Here is a 20545-nt window from a genome sequence, read left to right as displayed (position 1 = left end):
ACTTCAGAATTCACCCCAATGTTCATGTGGAGATGAAATGATGGAGGATCTGGAGATGTGTTGGTATTTTGCTCAGCACTCTGAGGAATGAGTGTAGGTAACTGAGTTTTCGGGAGCTCTTCTTCAGGGACTCCTTGTACATCCATCAAATGATTGAGTATGTTCCAGGATTTCTTCACGGGCAGAGGCACCACTTCTTGTTGCAAAGTAGAAACCTTCTGAGACATATGTCCTTCCAGTTCTCCTCTGATCAAAGGAGAGAGCTGGAGTGGAGCCCATACCAGGGGTCCTGGACTCTCATCCAAATCAGAATCTGACCCATGATTTGATTGAAAATGAGTCTCTCCCTTATCTTTTGTTTTCACTTGCTCACAAGGATCTAAGGATTCTAAAATAGAGCTAATGAAGGAAGTTTGAGCTTGTAAGGGAGGTAGAACTGCCAAATTCGGAGAAAGATCTGATTTCTCAGGATCTGTCAGCTGAGAAGTAGGCAGGGCTGTGCCAGGGCTCCTGGGCATAGATGGTTCCTTCTGGGAGGAAACAGGTCCACTATCGCTCTGCAATTGCCAAGCTGTTCCTTCATGAAACATTGGAAGATAAGACAGGCTCGAGCTGTTGTTGGATGATGCAGAGGACATGCTGTAGTCAGTAGAAGGCTTTCCCTTTTTACAGTAACAGCTGGGTGGGACAGCCTCCTGAACCACAACATCAGAGACGGAGGAAGAAGTCACATCTCGGGATTCTGAAACATTCAGCTCCATAAGCGTTGATCCGAGAAACAAAGAGAAATGTTTTCATTTTCTTTGGAATCAGGAGGGAAATTAGAGAGAAGGAAGGGAGCGGCTATTTCAAACCCAAAATATTTCTGGTCTAAGGGAGAGAGGAGGGAAAAGAGGGGTTGCATTCACAAACATCAATCATTTAGGTAAAGAATTCCTCCACCAAGAGCAGAGGAGATGAGTCTGTCAGTAGCGTACATGCTATACCAATAGAGAAGCTGAGTTCCCTCCCTAGAGCCCACAGGAAAAGAAAAGAACACAGTGCCCCAGTGCCGGGCAAGCAGAGACAAGTAGATGCCCTGGGCCTCACTGGACAGCCAAGAATAATCAGTGAGTCCCAGGGAGTGACTCTACCTCACAACACAAGGTGGATGGCTCCCAGAAATGACACCCAAGTTTTACACATCACACACACACACACACACACACACACACACACACACACACACACACACACACACACCTGTGCTTGGCTTGGCCTGAGTTTGAGTCCTAAGACTCACATGTTGGAAGGAGAGAACTGACTCCTGTGGCTTATCCTCTGACTGCCACATACATGATGTGCTCCTATGTGCGCACATGCACAAAAATACAAATGAATTATATATATATATATATATATATATGTATGTATGTATATATTTACACAGTGAGGCCTAGAGAAATAGCTCAGCAGTTAAGAGCAGTGACTGAGTGACTGCTCTTCCAGGGGACCCAAGTTTGAATCCCAACACCCACATGGTAGGCCACAAACATCTGTAACTCCAGTACTAGGGGATCCTATACCCTCTTCTGCTCTCTGTGGGTACTGGGTATGCATGTGGTGCACATACTTACCTGTGGGAAAAATATCCATACACATAAAACATAAAATAAATAAAGCTCACAAAATAGTTCTCCACTGCTCCTCAAACTAACTTTTTCCTTTACCTCCTTCCTTTTCTCTCTCTCTCTCTCTCTCTCTCTCTCTCTCTCTCTCTCTCTCCCCTCTTTCTCTGTCCCCTGCCTAGTAACTCTGTTTCCTGACCTTGCATTATCCAGATGTTGGAAGATCTGTCACAGACTCCTGTCTATTGACCAGAATACATATTCCTGGGTCCAGTCGGTAGGAAGTCCTGAAATACTGGACACAGCAGAGGATGTCAGTGGGATTGAAGTGGCATTACAGGAGGAATAGAAGGATAATTTAGGAAGGAGGCAGTTGCTCTCAGAGTAAATCAAGTCAGAGTGCCAGGTGTTTTACGTAGAGCATTCACAATGAAGATGATGTCACGGGTAGGAATTTTATTCCTGTGGTGAACCCCAGTGAATATAACGTTTGGGGGGACAGGGTTTGTTTCAGCTTACAACACCTAGGTCATAATCCATTGCTGAGGGAAGTCATGGTAGGAACTCAGGGCAAGATGGATCCAAGAGGCAGGAGCTGATGCAGAGGCCATGGAGCTGCTTACTGGCTTGCTTTCATGGTTTGCTCACCATGCCTTCTTGTACCCCGAGACCACTAGCTCATGTGTGGTACCACCCACAGTGAGCTGGACCTACCCACATCAATCATCAATTAAGAAAATCCAGCCAGGCATGGTGGCAAATGTCTTTAATCCCAGCACTCGGTAGGCAGAGACAGGTGGATGTCTGAGTTCAAGGCCAGTCTGGTCTACAGAGCGAGTTCCAGGACAGCCAGGGTTATACATTGAAAAACAAAAAAGAAAAAAAAGAAAGAAAAAAAAGAATAAAAATGTACCACAGGCTTGCCCACAGGGCAATCTGGGGGAGCAATTAACGTTCCCCCTTCCAAAATGATGGCAGCTTATATCAAGTTGACAGGAAACTAGTCAGCACGGGTATCTGTCACAGGACAGTCTGTAGACAGACTCTGCTTACCGTGTCAGATCAGCTGCACTGACGTTCATCTCTGTTTCTTCCAACTGTGAAACTGTAACAGGAGCAAAGAAACTGTTAGCATAGTGACTGCTGACGTCATCTAACAGAACCCCCTTCATTTAACAATTAGGGGAGCAAAGATGAAGTCACACCCATCGTGAAGCTGAGGAGTGTACAGCACACCTATCCAGGTGTGTTTTGCTTCTAAAGCATACTATCCTGTCTTCACCATGTCCTAGAAGTGACCCATGAGAAGCCCGGAATGGGAACACAGCACTGGGGGACACAGAGATCCTGATACATCTTCCCTTCAAAGATGGCCATCCCACATCCACATCCGTGGTAGAGGAGTAAAGGTAATGGACCTCCTGCACCAAACTCTGGTTCATCTTTGTCCATTCTCCTCTCCCATACTTTGGGCTCTACATGAAGATGTAGGGACAGAGAAGCCCGAGGAAAGGAAACAATGGAGGATGGAGCTGTCTGCATGACTTTGGAAGGAAAGATGTCAGAGAGATGGGCATACTCTCCAGGCACACCCTCTTTTTCAACTTTCTTCCCCTTCAAGTGGAAAGAGTCCTAAAGCAGGTCCACAGTTGATCAGTCATCAGCCTTGAGCTGACCCATAAGGATAGAACCCTTCTGACCTGTGAGTTTCCGGATCTGTTTTAGAGATGTGTTTTGTTGCCCAGGAGCCTAGAGAAACACACAAAGAGAAACCCAGTCAGGTTTACGTCCTGGTTTGGGGATTTTATTGACAACACATCTCATCTTACATAGGGGATAGCGATATGTTTTATCAGTTGTCTTCTGCAACCATATCATTAGTTACCATCTCATTTATTTCTTTGTGAATAATGGATTAAATATCCTAAGGGACCAGCAAGATGGCTCTGTGGGCACAGGTGTTTGACACCAATTCTGATAACATGAGTCCCATCTCTGGAGCCCTCATAGTAAAAGGAGAAAAGCATTTGCACAAGTTATGCTCACCTCCACGTGCATGCCATCTGTCCATGCATGCACCCACATGCAAATTAGTGTTTAAACAAACCTAAGTCCTAGATGTGTGTAGACCTGAGACTCTAGAGGTAAATATGAGTCCTGTGCTCTAGAGACTTGCATTAGTAAGGAAAACAGCCAACTAAACAGGTAAGATGCCATGTGGGAGCCAGCAAAATGGCTCAGTGGCTGAAGGCACCTGTTACCAAGTGTTGGCAACCTATGTTCAATCCCTGTGGCCAGTACAGCAGATGAAAAGAACTGACTTGTTTAAAATAACCCTGGACTTGAATTATAACCTGTTTTTATGCTCAAGTGTATTATTTCTCCTGCAGTTGTACATAAAATGTCTTTACATTAAAAACAAAACGGGACAAATACTATAGAATTGTATTACATGAAATATATAGAATATACAAATTCATAGAGACAGAAAGATTAGACGATATCTCAAGATGGAGAAGAAAGGAATATAGAGCAATGATTTCCTAAGTACAGAATCTCTGTTTTGTGTGATGGAAAAGGCCCATAAATGGACAGTAGTATCAGGACATAATATCATGAATGTAATAAATCAATATAATTAATGTAAAAAATGAATATCATAAATACAGTTATTGAATCAATACTGCGAATGTAATCAATGAATACCACAAATGTAATTAATATCATGAGTGTAATTAATGAATACCATGAATATAAATAAATAAACAAACAAATAAATAAAAAGAAAGGTCTGCTAGTCACCAAAAGTAACCACAAAAAGAAGTGTAAGGGAGCAATTTACTGGACCAAAAATTAAGACATACCATAAAACAAGTTCATAAGAACAGGAGCATGCAGGTGGGATTTAAAAACAAAAAAAGTTCTGAAATAATCAGGAGGCAGAGGCAGAAGGATTTCTCCGTGTTTGAGACAGCCTCGTCTAAATAGTGAGTTCCAAGATAGCCAGGGCTATATAGAGAAACCTGTCTCAAAACAAACAAACAAGAAACCCAAAGCCCAGCTCTGAAATAAATTCACTTACATATGTCAGCTTAATTGAAGAGAGCTCCACATAGTGACAAGAAATGATTCCATAGCTGTGATAAGTGATGTCAACTTGCCAAAATCTAGAATCTTGTGGACCTGTGCCTCCGAGCATGCCCATGGGGAACCGTCTTGATAACCATACCTGGGGCTCCACTGTGGTGGCGCCATTCTCTGACTGGGATCCTAGACTGTGTCAGTGGGGAAAGAGAAGTGAGCTACAGTTTGGACTCATCACTCCTCTCTGCTTCTTTACTGCAGATGCAACGTTGACTCGCTAGCCTAAGCCCTGCAGCTGTGACCTCCTCTACCACCATGGACCAATGGACCATAACCTTGGGTGATGGTGAGCTGAAGTGAGCGCCCCCCCCCCCCTGTTAAGGCTCTTTTGTTAGGGCATTCTGTCACAGCGACAGAATAGAAACTAAGACAGTGGCAAACCGTGAGAAAAATAAAAGTGGATCTTTTCTCAATACAGGATTCAGAGATGGGCTCTAAGTGGGTTGAGAATTCAAATGTTGAGGGGCTGGAGAGACGGTTCAACCGCTAAGAGCACTGGCTACACTTACAGAGGACCCAGGTTCGGTTCCCAGCACCCACATGGTGGCTAATAACTTTAACTCCAGGTTCAGAGGATCTGATCTCTTATGACCCCTGGAAGTACCAGGCAACATGTGGTGCGCATGTACACTTACTTGCAGGCAAAATCCTCATATACATAAAATACAAAAAATCTCTATTTTTATAAGAGAATTCAAGTGTGGAAAATAATGTGAATTTTTTGTTTGTGCATGTACACAGAGGTACACAAGTGTGCAGGGGTGTGCCTGCTTATGTGTTTGGAATTTATCCAAAGAATGTATGGAAGTTAATGTGACAGAGACATGTGTCCATCAGCGTTTCCTGCAGCACTATAAATAATCACTGAGTTATGGAACCAAGCTATGTGTGCAACAATGGAGGAGTGGATATTAAATGTGTGTGTCTACACAATGGACTTTTTCTGTCACCAAGAACAAGGTTACATAGTTTTCTCAGGAAAAGAGATGCAACTGGAACTCCTATAAAGCAGCTAAGCCAGCCTCAGAAAGACCAACATCAAATGATTCTTCTCCTTTGTGGGTCCTAATTTCATAGAGTACATAACCTCACAGATGTAAACATGCCATGAAAGTAGAAATGACTGGAAGAGTTAAGGACACTGTGGGGAGACAGTGAAGGAGAGTGGGGAGGGAGGGGACTGTGTGCAGTGTAACAGTACCAGATACAGTAGTGAAATGATGTTTAAATAATGCAGGACCGTTTCAACATAGCACAGTGGTCAACACACTATTCCATACTAATAACACAAAGTGGGGGTTGCCATGGTCATAGCAGTGGTGCAGAAAAACCAAACATGTACTCATGCGGTTTGTTTGTTTTTTAAGACACTCAACAAAGTAGAAATACCTGGGAAATTCCCCGACATACATTGGGTCCAATGTTATCCCCCAACTTGATATGTTGAAATCCTAACCCCCAAGGTAATGTATTAGTAGATGGGGTGTTTGGGAGGTGGCTACATCATGAGATGGAAAAACTACAAAACACTGTTGTAGAGAGTAAATAGTAAATAAGACATCCTTTGTTCATGATCAGAAGGTTTGATGGTAAAATGGCATTACTAACACAATCTATAGATTCTTTAGGGATGCTGTGTAATCCCTACCCAAACCCCACTGACCTTTTTTGCATAAATGAAAACCCTGTCCTAAAAATCTCATTGGAATTACAGAGATCCTTCAGGAGCCAAAACAACCTTGAAAAAGAACAGTCAGGGCTGGAGGGATGGCTCAGTGGTTAAGAGCACTGGCTGCTCTTAGAGAGGTCCTGAGTTCAGTTCTCAGCAACCACATGGTGGCTGACAACCATCTATAATGAGATCTGGTGCCCTCTTGTGGCAGGCAGGTATACATGCAGATAGAACATTGTATGCATAGTAAATAAATAAATAAATAAATAAATAAATAATAAATAGCAGGTATACATGTAGACAGAACATTGTATGCATAGTAAGTAAGTTAAGAAAGTAAGTAAGTAAATAAATAAATAGCTAAAAAAAAAAAAAGAACAAGAGTCAGAAGACCCATACTTTCTGATTTTAAAACTTTGTACAGAGCTGGGTGGTGGTGGCACACACTTTTAATCCCAACACTCGGGAGGCAGAGACAGGTGGATCTTTATGAGTTTGAGATCAGCCTGGTCTACAGAGTGAGTTTTAGGACAGGTAGGGCTACACAGAGAAACCCTGCTTTGAAAAAGAAAAAGAAAAACAGTGTACAAAACCACAGTACTCAAAAATAGTTGTGGTGCTGGTTTAAGAATAGACCTATAGAGTAGGGTGGTGGTGGCACATGCCTTTAATCCCAGCAATCGGGAGGCAGAGGCAAGCGGATCTCTGTGAGTTTGAAGCCAGCCTGGTCTACAAAGTGAGTTCCAGGACTGCCAGGACTGTTACATAGAGAAACCCTGTCTCTAAAAACAACCCAAAAATTATTTTAAAAATAGACCTATAGGATCTAAGGAATCTAATATTAAAAGTCAGCTGATTCTCTACATAGGCACCATGACCATTCAATGCAAAAAGAATAAGCTTCAACCAGTGGTGCTGAGGCAACTGGATAACCACATGTAAAGAAATGAAGTTGGGCCTTTTACTTCGTATCATATTTAAAAACAAACTGGAGATGGAGTGAAAACCTAAATGTAAGAACAATTTAAGTTATGAAACTCTTTGCAGATAAAAAAGAGGCGAAGAATTAGGCTTGGGGAGATGGTTCAGCGGTTAACAACAGCACATACTGCTCTTGCAGAGGACTCAAGTTTGATTCCTAGCATCCATATCACACGGCTCACAATCCCCTGTAACTCCAGCTCCAGGGGGATCCAGCACCTCTGGCTTCTGCTGGCACCTGTGCTCATGCTCACACTCACAATTACACAAGTACATGATTTTATACACACACACACCCCTTTTAAAAAAATAATAATAATAAATCTAAGCAAGAGAAAGGAGTGAAATGGTTAATTTATGCCGACTTGGCTAGGCTATGGAGCCCAGTTGTTTGGCCATATATTAGTCTAGAACATTTCTTTGACAGTAATTTTACATATGATTAACATTTAAAATCAGTACACTTTAAAGCAGATTGCCTTCCGTATTGTGAGTGGGCATCACCCAATCAGCGGAAGGCTTTAAGAGCAGAGGCCAGAACTCCCTGAAGAGGAAAGAATCCTTCCACAGGCTGAAGCACACAAAAGTGTACCCATTTTTCTAGCCTGTCCTGTCCTGCAGAGTTTGGGCTTGGGACAATTGTGGGAGCCCGTTCTGGGGTTCCTCGTGGCTTTACCCAGCAGGTCCGAATAGAGGATGATCAGGACCACGGGCCTGAGTGCAGGTGTCTGAGATGGCCTGCACTTGGCTGTGCTGGGGGAGGAGGTCTTTTGCTCCACCCCTTGGCGTCTCTATAAAAACCCTGGACCAGAGACAGTCCGGGCCCGTTGGAATAGGTTCCAGGCCCTCTCGAGGCTTTCCTTTATTTTCTATCTTTTTATCTCCACAAGATTCTCCGCTATAAATCCTTCTATCTAATATTTCCTGCTGCTCGCACTCAAGAAAACTCTGGGAAGCTGTGGGGGTGGTGGGTAAACGCCCCACAGAATGGCGCCGTGAACAGGGACTAAAGAAAAAAAGGGACTAAAGAAAAAAAGGGACTAAAGAGAAAAGGGATTAAAGAAAAAAGAAAAAAGAGGGGACTCAAGACAAATGAACAGGGACTTAAGACAAAGTAATAGGGACTAAAGATAAAGGAAAATAATAGTTTTATTACAGAGTTTTTGGTGAAAGTGCTGAGTCAGCCCTGCCAGTGGATAGGCATGCCGGTGTTATGGAATATATATATTTATATATATATATATTTGGTGAGGCAGGGGTTTTATCCTCGAGAGAAAAGGAAAGCGGACTGGAAGGATGTCCGATGCTGCAGCGAAATTCTCTTCTGTCAAAATTTTCTATCTTCTATCCCTTTCTCAATTTCTATCTGTGAAAAATAAGTAAGGTATAGGGTAGTAATATAGTTTAGGAAAAACTTAGAAATGTAAGATTGTGTAGGAAAAAATAAGTAAGGCAACTAGACAGAAAAACTCCAGTTTTCTAACTTTGGGGCAATGAAAGCAAACTGGGGAAAAAATCTTTCTTTGGGCTTTATGGGTAGTAAAAAAGCTCTTCTTTGAGCTTATGGGGAAGAAAAAGGTTCCTATGGAAGCTTTTGACCTGGGGACAGCTGAAATGCCAAGTCCAAGCGACAGGAGAAAGTAATTTCTCCCTGAGGCAAAAATGGGGTTGTAAGAAGTCAAAGTTTAAAGTTGGGAAGTTTTGGGAAAAGTTGGTCTTTCTCCTGGGGGAAAAAATCTCTCTTAAACTATAAAGCTTTTCTTGGAAAATTTGGGGGAAAAAATCTCTAAAAAGCCTTAATCTTTCTCAAAAGCTCTCTTAAACTTAAAAACTAAATTTGTCCTTCTGGGAGATGACAAAAATTAGAATCACCTGAAGATATTAGTATGGGGACCACCTGTGATTAGCTCTAAGGGAAAACAACAAACTTAAGACAGCAAAACCTCTAAGTTCTTTCAAGCTTTAACAATCCTCCCTGCAATGCAGGAGGCAGGAAAAAGTTTCTAAAAACCCCTTCTAAGCTCTATCTCTTCAACCTAGTAAGACAGTGGGTCAGAGTGCCCTGAGGGAAACACTTGGGAGAGTGTAGGTGAAGAGCTACAGAGAGCCCAAAAGGGCAGAAAACTTTGCCTGAGAAAAGCAGAAAAACCAAGCTTTTCTGTTACAGCTGAGCTGAGGCAGCAAAGGTTTTGAGCATTTCAGAATGAAAAGGTGCTCCTAATTGTCCAATGCAAAGAATACCCTGAAGCAATGCAAACTTGAACATTGTATCCTCGCTTCTGACCAAAAACCCAGAGGCGACTGGCCAGCGTCTCTGAGTTGGAGTGCATTTCGGGGATACTAGGGTTCCTGCAGTTGTAAACTTCCTGGAGCACAGAGCTGAGGCAGGAAGGTGCAGGACCCAGGGGAAGATTGCTAATGAACAAACAAAACTAAAGCCAGTGGGAATGGCACAGTTATCCACTTTCCTACAAGTCCCAGGTTTATAGGTCCACAACTGCAAAAGGAAATCTGAGAAAAAGCTTCCTATCAGAGAAAGGACCTTTCTGGGAAAACAGTAAAGCTGAACTGGGTCTGAAGCAGTCGTGCTGCCGAGTCAGAATGCTGTCTGGGGAAAGAGCCCAGCCAGGGCAGAACAGAACTGTCCAGGAGTAAAGCTTTCTTTTCTGTGAGAGAAAGCACCTTTTTGAGAAAAGCTTTGTTTCAACTGACTCCTGATGAGATGAGGGAGTGTAGCCCTGAGGGGTGATTGCCTCTGGCATAAGCTCTGTCCTTGAGCACCCAAACACAACCCACTGGGGGACTGGGCCAGGTGAAGGCCTGATGAGGCAAAGCACCTGTCCTAATGGGAGTTTAGAAATGGCAAAAACCTCCCTTGTTAGATTTTCAGTCTGTACGCAAACAACACAGACCCGGAAAACAGACAAAAAGCCCCTACCTTCAGGAGCAGGGAAAGCCGCCACTGTAGTGTCGGAAACTGTTTCTGGGGTAGAGGGGATAAACTGAGACCAAACTGGATACTGTGAGGGAGAAAGACTCTGAAGAAACAGAGGGGACAGATTCCTCCCCAGAAAATGCATGACCTGACAAAGCTGCTAGATTTTGAGGCAGATTCGGGGGGAGAAAAAAAGCCCCTACCTCCAAAGGCAGCTAGCAGAGGTACAGAGCCGCAGATAGCTGAAGCTCTGCATCTGGGGGGGAGGAACAAGCAAAATGAGAATAAGATCAGTGGGAGAAAATGTCTCTGAAGGAGCTATGGAAAAGCTGTTGTAAATGATCTTGTTTTTCACTGACTGGCTAAAACCAAACACAAGCCCTGAGGAAAGTTGCTATCAGAAATGCCAGCCTCAATGCTCGCTAACGAGGCTGGTGCGGTTCTGATCCGGGGCCAGTGTCAAACGAAGGAGAGACACCTGTTAAAGCCAGCAGAGGAGAATAGAAACCTCCCAATGTGCCATAGCTGAAAATGTAAAGTGCTTGTTCAAATCTCCCGTTGCAAAAGCGAAAAACGTTGTTCAAACCTCCCGGGCAAGAATTTGTAAGCAAGTCTGGTAAAAGAGAACCAGTTGACTCTCAAACCTGATAAGAAATATGGGAAATGATATAAGGGACTGGTATAAGGGACTGATATGGGACTGATATTATTATGGACTGATATAAGGGAAATGCATTCTGGGAAAGGTAGTTTTTCTGCTAAAGATGGCGACATTGTCCTGAAACACTTTTGTCAGCTCGAAAATACGTTCATGGTAAACTTAAAATACAGCTTTTAAAAAAGTAAGGAGGAAAATCGTCTAAATGTCAGTTCCAATGAAAAATTGAAAGGATATGGAACTAGGTGCTTTGCGGTTTGGGGCTCTGTTGGTAAAATGCCTTATTTACCCTAATAGCTGTGCAAAGTTTTCACGGTAATTGGATGACAAAAAAGCTACCTATAAGAGCAAACAAGTCACTTAAAAATCCTTAAAATACCACCTAATAGCTGTGCAGTTTTTGGTGAAGAGCTTTACAGCAGCTAAATATGGTAATTTCACCTTCAGTGTGAAGTGAAGTTTTTCAGTAGAACAAACCAAAAGTACTGCTGTGATAGAAATGTTTGTTTGAGTTGAAGTTCTTAGGGGAACTATTATGAATTTGGGTGAAGGGACAGCCTCTAGTTAAAAACCATCTACCGCTGACAGTGCATCTCTGCCGGTCGGGAACGGCTGAGAGAACTGGCAACTTTGGGGTGTGGCTTTGTCCGGAGAATGTTACAATCCCCTAGCAACAAGTATCACAACTCTATAATGACAACACTCACTAAATCCCAGTGCTTTATAACAAAGCTAACTATAAACTGTAAACTTTAGAAATGATGTACGTACTTCCTGTCTAGTTAAGAGAATCTTCCTGATAGATAATGATAATAATTAAGAGTAAGAAGTAGAAAGACGAAAATAAGATATGTGAGTTTGTAAAAATTCTGTCTTGTTATATGTGTTAAGAAATCTTTAGGTGTTTGCTAAGTTATATATATGCTAATGGTAGCCTATATAAGTTTGTAAAATAGATCAATAGAGTTCCTTTAAGAATATAAGCTTGTAAGAAGTATCTAAGGTAGTCTTAAGACATGTAGTAATAAGCTTGTAAGATGCTAGTTGTAAATGTAAGTTTAAATAAGAAATAAGATAGAATGGATATAAGAATTAATAAGAAATATATTTGCTAAAGTAGTTCTATAGTTTCCTTAAAGTATAAATAAGTAGATGTTAATGTTGTATGTGAGTTTGTAAAAACGTGTAAATGTTGAATATGAGTCTAAATGCTTTGCAAGGCAAAAAATGTTATATGTGAGTTTGTGAAAAAGTGTAAATGTTAAGTGTGAGTCTATTAATGTATATGGTGAAAACACCTGAGACACAGGAGATAGTGTCCTAGTAGACTGCAAAGTAGGCAGTCTGAATGGTTTCAAACGCTCCAGAAGCCGCTAAGAAGCTAAGAATGGCGGACGCCAGAACCAGCACAAGGCATCCGCAGCTGAGATCCGTGGAATATCAACGCAGCACAGAAAAACCTGAGCTAACAGCAAAAACGGTGCGGTTTAAAATCTTACTATAACTAAAAAGGTCTGTCTGTGAGAACAAAAGTTGCAGAGACGCTTGTTTGAACTAAAATTGTTAACTGCAAAAAGTCTTGGTTGTAAAACGTCTCTTCATATTTGGAAGTGAAAGCCTGATACCAGAATTTATTTCTTGTTTGAACTTTTTGAACTTAAAATGAGATAAAATTACAAAAAGATTTTGGTTATGGATTTCTTCAAATTTGGAAGGCTAGTACCAATATTTATCATTTGAATTTTGGTACTTAAATGAAATGAACAATAGAGATTTCATTGCAATGGGACAATTTTGAGCTTATAGTAATGACCTAGGAACGGTTTTCTGGAATTGGGTTAAAAATGGAACTGTTTAAATGAAGAAATGTATTTCTACTTAGAATCAAGATGCAATTTTGTGTATGCATATATGCTTTATTAACTGGAGATTTATGAATTGTTTTGTGGAACTGTTTATGTAAAAATGGAATTACTTATGGAACTGGTTTTGTGTTACAAATGGAACTGTTTAAACAGAAATTTGGGTTTTCTAACTAGGCTTGAGATTTTGCTTAAAAATTATAAAGAAAAGAAGGAGCTATGAGATTGAATTATGTTCGCAGAAACCTATTGATATTAATGCACCCTGGCTTTGTGGAATTGAGGAAATGTTTAAGTTTGATGTGAATACATCGAAGTTTTTCCTATGTTCTGTTAACAAGAAAATTCAAATGACTGAGTTAAAGTTGTAAGACAGAGAAAATTGTTAACTATATATAGCACCATATATGCTAATTCTAATGGTTCTGTTAAGAGTTTGCTTTGAGTTGTAAGATTGAGAGAATTGTGACTATGTATAGCAATATTTATGTTAACCTGTTAATGGTAATGATGAAGCTAAGGGATTCTTTAAGTTTGTAGTTGCCTTAAGAGTTTTGGTTTAGCCGGGCGGCGGTGGTGGCGCACGCCTTTAATCCCAGCACTCGGGAGGCAGAGGCAGGCGGATCTCTGTGAGTTCGAGGCCAGCCTGGTCTCTAAAGCGAGTTCCAGGAAAGGCGCAAAGCTACACAGAGAAACCCTGTCTCGAAAAACTAAAAAAAAAAAAAAACAAAAAACAAAAAACAAAAAAAAAAAAAAAAAAGAGTTTTGGTTTAGAAAGGGCTTGAGGCAGCTAAGACTGCTGTGGTCACCTTGGACCTAATTCAAAAGAGAAATGCCATCTATATCATCCTCTACTCCCATACTGGGAGGTGTAACAGCTATGGAGATTGCTGTAAGCCATTAATAGTTATTTTTTTATATATTAAGAAGGGGGGACCTGTGGGAGCCCGTTCTGGGGTTCCTCGTGGCTTTACCCAGCAGGTCCGAATAGAGGATGATCAGGACCACGGGCCTGAGTGCAGGTGTCTGAGATGGCCTGCACTTGGCTGTGCTGGGGGAGGAGGTCTTTTGCTCCACCCCTTGGCGTCTCTATAAAAACCCTGGACCAGAGACAGTCCGGGCCCGTTGGAATAGGTTCCAGGCCCTCTCGAGGCTTTCCTTTATTTTCTATCTGTTTATCTCCACAAGATTCTCCGCTATAAATCCTTCTATCTAATATTTCCTGCTGCTCGCACTCAAGAAAACTCTGGGAAGCTGTGGGGGTGGTGGGTAAACGCCCCACAGACAATGACATTAACTCTTACCCAAGTTTGTCTATGAATTTCAGAGGAGCTATGAGAGCCTATTTCTTAACCTTAGTATATCCTCTTTGGGGTGTGTGTGTGTGTGTGTGTGTGTGTGTGTGTGTGTGTGTGTCTCTGTGTGTGTGTTGTGTGTGTGTGGTATGTGTGTGCATGTGTTATGTGTGTGTGTGGAATCTATATGTGTGGTGTGTGTGTGTGTGTGTGTGTGTGTGATAAAGAACAACCTGGTCTTTATTCCAGATTCTTAGTACAGAACTCCCAAAACCCTTGCAATTCCATGAATATTGAGGGCATCTGTTACATTAATGAGATGGAAATTCGGATTTGCTTCGATTTTTAATTGAGGAAGTTGGAACAATCATCATTCTAAAATCTAATTAAGACCTGACCAGTCAATATATTTATGCATAGATGCATTAATCCCAAACAAAATATCAGCAAACTGAATCTAATGAATCTAATTAAAGTATTGGGACCAACATACAAATGTGTTATACGTATCCTAGAAATTCACAGCTGGTTTATTATCTTACATTCTCATGCAACTCAGTACATTGACTGAACGTACAAGAAAAAATATATGATCATCTAAATAGAGGCAGGAAAATTAGTTAATATTTAGCACACAGTATAAAGAGATTTAATTTAAAATATTAGACGATTTTTTTAAATTAACACCAATTCTTGCTAAAACTTCCTTAACTTGGGAAAGAATATTTGAAAAACCACAGAAAACATTATACATAACTGGTGAATTACTGAAAAATGTCCTTGACTTAATAAAGAAACAGATGCCCGCAACACATTCCTCCTGAATATTGTACCGGAAGTCATAATCATAAATGAAGGCAAGGAGAACCAAGACATAAAGTTGGAAAAGAGGTAATAAAACTGTTATTTACACATGACATAATTTAGAGAATATTCCTACAGGAGAATAAAGTCAAAGTGATACACTTAGCAGGGTTCTCTAAGCAGCTCAATATGAAAAGATCTGTTGCATTCTTAGGTTTCGGCATCATTTGTATAAAATGGTATTTACAAGGGGTGGTGGTAGTGCACATCTTTTATCCCAGCACTTGGGAGGCAGAGGCAAGTGATCTCTGTGAGTTCAGGCCAGCCTTGTCTGCAAAGTGAATTCCAGGGCAGCCAGGGCTACACAGGAAAACCCTGTCTCGAAAAACAAAAAAATAAAAAAGAAATTATAATATTATACCAGGCCTGTGGATGTAGTTCAGTAGTGGACTGCTTGCAGAGAGCACAAGACTCTGGATTTGATCCTTAGCAATAAAATAAGTAAATAGATAGATATAGGTGATAGGTAGATAGATGATAGATAGATAGATAGATAGATAGATAGATAGATAGATAGATAGACAGATAAGATAGATAAGATAGATATAGATGTTAGAAAGATAGATGATGATGATGATGATGATGATAGATCAAAATAAAATGCCATGCCAAATCACACATTTTTGCCTCCTGATGATTATCATTACCTGTGAACTATGTCACCTCTTCCTACCAGAAAACAAATTCTGATAAATCTTAGAACCAACTTCCTCATGGTTCTAATTCATGTTGAGCTGCTGAAATAGAATATTTGTGATCAGCTCATTTATGAGGGAGAGAGGTTTAGTTGGCTTCATGGTTCTGGATGTCTAAGAGCCTAGTGCTAGCATGTCCTTCCCTTCACGTGAGGATGTCTAAGGTCCTAGTGCTAACATGTCCTTCCCTTCACATGAGGTCTTTGTGTAGCTTCAACTCACAGCAGACAGAGGCAGAGGAGCAAGTGGATGTGTGTGGAAGACAAAAGGGGTCCTGACTCCTGTGACAGCAAACCTAGTCCACAGAGAGTGAGGAGCCATGCCTGTGAGACCTTAGTCTAGAAAGAATGGCATTAAACCCGCTTGAAGGTCGCACTTTCCAACCCTGCTCCCCTGGCAAATGCATTTCTGCAGGAGTTCTGGATAAACCTCAACTCACTCACATGAAGTACCAGAGGCAGCAGTGTGTGAACTGACAACATGGAGGGGGCATTATAATTTTTCCTAATTTCAGAATATTTTAGACATGTGTACAATCAAATATAATCATACCCACCCCTCCCCACTCCAACTTCCCCCATACATACCCCACAATATATCCACCTCCCAACCTTGTGCTTTTCTTTTTTATAACCCACTAAGTCCAATTACTGTTGCCTATATGTGTATGGCTACACAGCATGGGTATTTGATCAACAAAATGTTGATTGTGAAATCTAGAGAAATGACCCTTTTATCCAATACATGAATGAAACTAATAAAAGAAAAGAGAGACTCAGTAGATTAGAATAAAGAAACATATTGTTCAACATTCAATATGTTGTTCAACATTCAATATTGAGTTTGGCTCAATAATAATTTATGCCATTAAGTAACTGCATGACTATTGGAATTTAAATGCTGGTGGGTATTTGAGTTATTAAGAAATTATTCAGATTTTATTGTTATATTTTTGGTGTAATAATGATACTGTGATTAACCTTTTTTTCTTTTTTTTTTTCTTTGTGGAGTGGGGCATTATCTCAAAATATACATACTAAAACATTTACCATGAAATTATTTCTGATTTGCTTCAAAATGATTGACAGGTCTATGAAGATTCACCAGACCAACTTTAATTTTTTTTTTTCTCATACTAAGGATTGAATGTAGTGCCTTGTTCAGACTAGGCTCATTTACCAATTCTGTGTGCCTTTGATTTGCCTGAAATTATCCTTAAAAATATCAAGGAAAGCCAGGCAGTGGTGGCACATGCCTTTTATCCCAGCACATGGGAGACAGAGGCAGGCAGGTCTCGGTGTGTTCGAGGCCAGCCTGGGCTACAGAGTGAGTTCCAGAAAAGGCACAAAACTACACAGAGAAACCCTGTCTCAAAAAAAAAAAAAAAGGAAAAAAATGGACCCAAGATGTAGCTCAGTGGTATAGTGCTTTGCCTAGCATGAGCAATGACCTGAATTTGATCCTTACAAACACACACCTAACACGCACGCGCGCACACACACACACACACACACACACACACACACACACACACACAATGCACAAATGACTTGAATAGGCAGTTTACAAGAGAGAATTTCCAAATGGCTAATAAACCTGAGACATTGCTCAGTGTTTAGTTATGGGGATTGCACACGAAATCACAATGCAATACCAACCACTCACTGGAATCACTAAAATAAGAGGTGGATGTGCCAAGTCTAGGCAAGATGGCAGAGCTGTGGGGGAGCCAGTCACTCATGGTCTGCTCACATGATCGAAAACTCAGAAGAGGCTGACCTACTAACATTAAACACGTGCACCACAAACTCAAACAATTCTTCTCCTGCTGGAAATAAAAATCCCACAGCAAAGTGTCACTTGATTTTCTTTGTCTCATCATATGATTATAAATCTTTCTTTATAAAACAAACTCACTCTACCGTCTGCCTCCCATCCCGTGATGGACAATACCCACAGCACCCTTAATACATTCTTTTTCCCCAGAGTTATGTCATCTGAATGTCTCACTTCAGCTCGAGCTCCTAGACAGCACTTTCTCAGTATCTAGTACATTCTGCCTCAGTGTCTATTTAATAATAGATCCTAAACCTACCATTAGTACTACTTCCTTCTTTTCTTCTTCTCCTCCTCTTCCTTCTCCTCCTCCTCCTCTTCCTCCTCTTCCTCCTCCTGCTTCTTTCTTCTTTCCTCTTCCTCCTCTTCTTGGTTTTTTGAGACAGATTCTCCCTGTGTAGTCCTGGCTGTCCTGGAGCACACTATGTAGACCAGGCTGGCCTGGAACTCAGAGAGATACTCCTGCACCATGCCCATCCTAAGGCTTCTTGAAGTGAATTAAGAGAAAGGCAAGGTGGGCAGTGGTGGCTCATGCCCTCAATCCCAGCACCTGGGAGGCAGAGGCAGACAGATCTCTGTGAGTTCAAGGCCAGCTTAGTATACAGTGAGTCAGGAGAGCCAGGAATACACAGAGGAACCTTGTCTCAGAAAACCAAAACAAGGAAGGAAAAATAAAAGAGGAAGCCATCTATCAATGCTGTCCCAAGCCCCCTCTCCCCTCCATCCGGTTCTTCCTACGGCCCAGAGCATGGGCATTTAGACAAACCTATAGGGTTTCAGCATGGAGAGAGGGAGTTTCGAGAGAGAGTGGCTATCACGTACCTCTGTCTTGGCTGCCACCTTTGTCTGGCTCTGATACCTAGAAAACAACACCCATATTCCACAAACCAAGAAACCAAGTAGCATAAGGCTAAGATGTGTCGGCAGTGGGAAAGCGAGCCCCCATATTAGGGACATTTCTCAAGCCTATGTCCCTCTCCACTACAGACTGTCTCCAGACTGAGATTCCATGACATCACAATAGGCAGTGCCAGGTAAAGCAGTGCACACTCAGGTCCCAGCTGATGTCCTTCCCTGTGATTGACCTTGCTCTGAGCTCTAATAGCCAAAACTCAGGAGAGAATCCATCTATGAATCTTCTAGGGTCCAGCTAGACAAACTCGTCACTAAGGAAGGAGTGGCGAGGTAAAGTTTCAAAGGTCTTCCAAAATGACTTGTTCTGACTCACATTTTCTTTGGAGCCGGTCACTGTCATAAATTGGGATTGGGTCTATAGCCATAAATTTCAAACTGCAGGTTAGAACACAGAGTCAATTGGAATCTAAGAGAGTTGGGATAGTTGAAGTGGGAACTCTCAGGGACTTTAAGGTACCTGGTTTTCTAAGTTCACAGGTCTCCATATTTCCTAGTTGCTGTTGACCTGACACACATCACACTAAGCAGTGGCCTTAGAGGATCTACAATCTCACTGCCAAGTTTAGAGTAGTCGTGTATCACCACACCATATTATCAAGTCAACACAGTGCAAACAATATTGATATGATCAATTCATGTGATCAAAATTATTCTTTTCATATAGAAACACTAATGAACCACTGACTGGTAGGCACCATTTCAGAAGACAAAGTCTTTTCCCCCCACAGTATATTCTGTCTATAGGGGCAGTACAATTAATATTCTTGGGAAGCCCACTAAAAAAGAAATAGTTAAATAAATACGGTGTGTGTGCTTCATGAAGCACTATGCAATTTCTACAAGGATTTTAATTATAAAGAGCTCTGGCTTTTACATTGAGTACATGCTATGTGGCAGGTACTAGCTGTAGACCAGCCTGGAGTCCTGGTGACATGCTATTATGATCAGGAATTCTGCTTTTGTTTTGTTTTTTCAAGACAAAGTTTCTCTGCATAGCCCTGGCCATCTTGGAACTCACTCTGTAGACCAGGCTGACTTTGAACTCAGTGATCCACCTGTCTCTGCATCCCAAGTGCTGGGATTAAAAGCATGCACCACCACTGCCTGGCAGGAATTTTATTTTTTAATACACTTTTTATTTCATAGTGCTCACAAAAGCTGTAATAGTAGTAACTAAACCCCATTTACCATTTCTCCTCTGTCCTTAGCATCTTTTTAAAATTTTATTTTATGTGTATAGATATTTTGTATACATGAATGTCTGTGTACCACATGTGTGCCCAAGAGAGTCAGAAGAGGACATCAGATCCCCTGGAACTGGAGTTACAGGCAGTTGTGAGCCACTATGTGGGTGCTGGAACTCAGCCCAGGTCCTCTGCAAGAGCAGCCAGTGATCTTAACCACTGAGCCATCTCTCCAACCCCACTCTTTTGTTTTATTTTTGTTAGTTTGCTTGCTTTGGTTTTTGTTGTAGTTGTTGTTTGAGACAGGGTTTCTCTGTGTAACAGCTCTGGCTGTTCTGGAACTCAATCTGCAGACCAGGCTGGCCTCAAACAGAGATCCACCTGCCTCTGCATCCCAAGTGCTAGGATTAAAGGCAAGTGCCACCACTGCCCAACCCCAGCTCCACTCTAAACCTAAAGTTATAAAACTTTAGTACACTTATCAAGACCATGAGCTAAACCTTGGAGGTGGAGGCAGGGCTATCCAGATTCCAAGGTCATCCTTGGCTACACTGCAAATTCAAAGCCAGCTTTGAGCTACATAAACCCCATCTCAAAAAATAAAATAAAAGCATTACACATTTACTATTAACTAAACTTCAGCCTTCATTTGGATCTCATATTTTCCCACCAATGTTCAGGATCTAATGCATAGTACCATGTTGCTAGAGACTAAACCCAGAGTTCTCTAGTGCTCTACCATGAAGAAGGAGGGGGGAGGAGGAGGAAGAAGAAAAAAAAGGAGAAGGAGGAAGAAATGAGAAGGAAGAAAAAGGAGGAGGAGGAAGAAGAAGGAAGGAGGAAGGAAGAAGAAAGGAGGAAGAAGGAAGAGAAAAGGAGAATAAAGAAGGAAGAAGG

The 20545-nt window shown here is 41.5% G+C and overlaps 1 protein-coding gene across 1 annotated transcript in view; it reads left to right on the top strand.

Annotated features, from left to right (window-relative positions):
* Positions 1-20545, top strand: part of LOC143270262 (putative Polycomb group protein ASXL2) — a 64821-nt gene that overhangs the window by 38781 nt on the left and 5495 nt on the right. The window lies entirely within an intron of this gene.

Source organism: Peromyscus maniculatus, chromosome 22, assembly GCF_049852395.1.
Source record: "Peromyscus maniculatus bairdii isolate BWxNUB_F1_BW_parent chromosome 22, HU_Pman_BW_mat_3.1, whole genome shotgun sequence".
In the NCBI taxonomy this organism is placed as follows: Eukaryota; Metazoa; Chordata; class Mammalia; order Rodentia; family Cricetidae; genus Peromyscus; species Peromyscus maniculatus.
The sequence above is the reverse complement of the archived record's forward strand: the minus strand, read 5'-3'. Positions and strand labels throughout refer to the sequence as shown.